We start from the raw sequence: 2,874 nt of genomic DNA, 5'->3' as shown, positions 1-2,874 counted from the left end.
TATTATTATTATTATTGTTCAGTAGTTTTATTTTTATAACGTGCTTTCACTTCACTACCGAGCGCAGCTCTGTGCGCCTTGGGTATGTGCTGTGGTTTGTTGTGGTGCTCTTATGTTTACTGTATTGAAAGTGTTTTGCGTAGAATGTGTGCAGTACCCAGTAGTGCAATTTTCTGTATGTTATATATATTTGTAAGTCCTGGTATTTTTGTTATGTATTTTTCTGAATATTTTTTTTATTATACCTAAGGCACCTACTATGATAGGAATTGTTTCTGTTATTATTATTTTGGCCGCCATACGGGAAAGATACGAGAACTTGGAGCTCCATAAGTCGTAAGAATGTTCTCAATATTTTCGGCCGGTTAATACCCCACTTATTCATTTTAATAGGTACAGCTTTGTTTTTAACTTTGCCTGGACTGCGCTGGTAGTATCTCTGTTTAGAGACACCCCCTGGTTTGCAGGGAGTGCACATCAATATTTTTGAACTCTCTTGAACTATCTGGAAAAAGCAAATGTTTTGTTATTTTCCAAATACTTTGAAACATGGCGGAGAAAGAACAATTTGTAATGTTTGATAATAGGACGTGTTCCTTGTCCGAAAAGCAAGAGAATGCTGACGTAGCGTTGACTACGTGGGGTGCTGGAAAGTTCCTGGCTTTAAGGTTATCGTGAAGAGGTAGAGCTGTTATCTTTTCACGGAATGTAGAACAACTATTTAAAAGAACAACTATTTAGATGATGATATATAATAGTCATGAAGGTATATGAGTCAGCTGGAAAGAATCTGGCTTCAGTGTTCTGGGACAAAGACAGAATACTCCTCATAAAACACCTTCCAAAGTGTCGCACCATTAACGCAGAATACTACATTCTCTGTTGGACGAACTGCGGGGAAACCTTAAACCAGAGACGCCACGGAAAGCTGAGCCGTGGTGTCTCGTTTTTGCATGACAATGCACCAGCACACATAGCATATGAAACTCTATTGAAAATACGCGACTTTGGCTTCGAATTGGTAAACTGCCCACCTTACTCTCTTGACTTGGCCCCCTCCGACTATCGCCTCTCTCCTCAGTTTGACATGCCTGGTTTATTCCATGAATTTTATGTGTTCATACCAGATTTGTTTGGCAGCCTCTTGGCAGACGTCTATCGTAATTAGCAGCAGAACGGGAGAATTCCTAATGCAGTTAGCCGGGGTGTGGTAGCATTGCTGACAAAGGACGCCAACAATGAGGACGTTCAAGGGAATTTTCGGCCCATCACTCTGCTAAACACATAGTTTAAGATTTTGACCAAGGTGTTAGCAAAAAGTTGGTGCTTGTTGTCGGTAATCTGGTCGGGAAAGCGGAAACGTGCGCAATCCCAACCAGGTTTATCCACGACAATCTCCACCTTATGCAATACATCATAGAGAGGGTTGGGACAAAAACTGGTTTCTGTGGGGCCCTGATCAATTTGGATCAGTGCAATGCATTCGATAGGGTCGACCTTCGCTACTTGAAAGCAGCCGGTTTCAGACCCGGATCGCTGCAATGCACTGCAGCGTAATAGAACGACCGTGCGAACCAAAGGAGAATGGCGACGAGACGGAAAAGGCTCCTTTTAACGCGCCGCACGGTCGAACACAAAAAACATAATATATGACATAGAAGGCTCGTCGTGAGAGATACGAGCCAAGTGCCAGTAAAAGAACAGAGTGAGTGGCAGACACAACTGTTAGATATATAACGAGAGTAAGTTTATTAACATAGTGAAACTGAAGTGTCTGTGTGTGTGTGCATGCGGCATATATAAATAACACAATACATAAGTCAGGCCTTCGTGTACAAGAGTATGTATACAACAATGTGAAATAACGGACAGTCGTATAAGCAATAGTGTATGCGGCATATATAAATAACACAGTAGATAAGTCAGGCCTTCGTGTACAAGAGTATGTATACAACAATATGAAATGACAGACACGTCGTACAAGCAATAGTGTGTGTACAATAAGTGAGAGTACAAGTGTGTGTGAGTGAGAGGAACACAGAACATAGAAAGAGTATCTGTAACATAGACTGTAAAAAGTCTTCAAACACTGAGATACAGAAAAACCAGTTCGTATAAGAGTTACACAAGATATAGTATGTTCATACGCAGGAAGTTGTGGCCAAGGAGCAGAGCTGTGGTATCACAATATGTGTGTTGAGCGTCGATGCTGTGACCAGTTACCTGATACAGAATATTCTCGCAGATTAGTTCTGACTGTTGCTCGTGGTGGAAATAATCCACTCTTACAGTGTCGAGATAAAACCGCGGTTGATGTTGGTGTGTACTCTGGTGGTGCTGCTGGCGACGACATTGTGGTAGTCAGTACATAGGTGGTGAAGACGTCGTCGCTGTAAACTGCCTGGAGCTGTGTTCTGTATGTGTGGTCAGCGACCAGACCTGTGAGAGAACTGAAATCGAAGACGACTGGCGTCGTTGGAGCGGGCTTATTTATAGGTGAAATAGGGCTCACCGGAAACGCAGAAAAACTCTCTCTCACGTGACCTTATCTGAAGGCCACGATTGGACGGTGTATGCACCCTGGCGCGAAGCAGAACTGGAGACAATTGCCGCGCAAATAAGAACCAATCAGGGTGGTGAACAGAAGAGTCCAAGGCAGCTGAAGGCTAGATGTTAGCAGCTTCGTTATCATTTATGATTGAATGCCCGAGAGAGAGGTTTCACTACAGCAGCACCTGCTCGGTGGTCAAAGTAAACAGCTACATATCGGAACCGTTTCACCTCGCACGCTTGGTCCGTCAGGGATACCCGCTGTCATTTCTTCTGTATGTGCTGGCTCTCGAGCCACTGCTTCAGAAGCTGGAACAGTTGAGG

Source organism: Octopus bimaculoides, chromosome 9, assembly GCF_001194135.2.
Source record: "Octopus bimaculoides isolate UCB-OBI-ISO-001 chromosome 9, ASM119413v2, whole genome shotgun sequence".
NCBI lineage: Eukaryota > Metazoa > Mollusca > Cephalopoda > Octopoda > Octopodidae > Octopus > Octopus bimaculoides.
Note: the sequence above shows the minus strand (reverse complement) of the source record.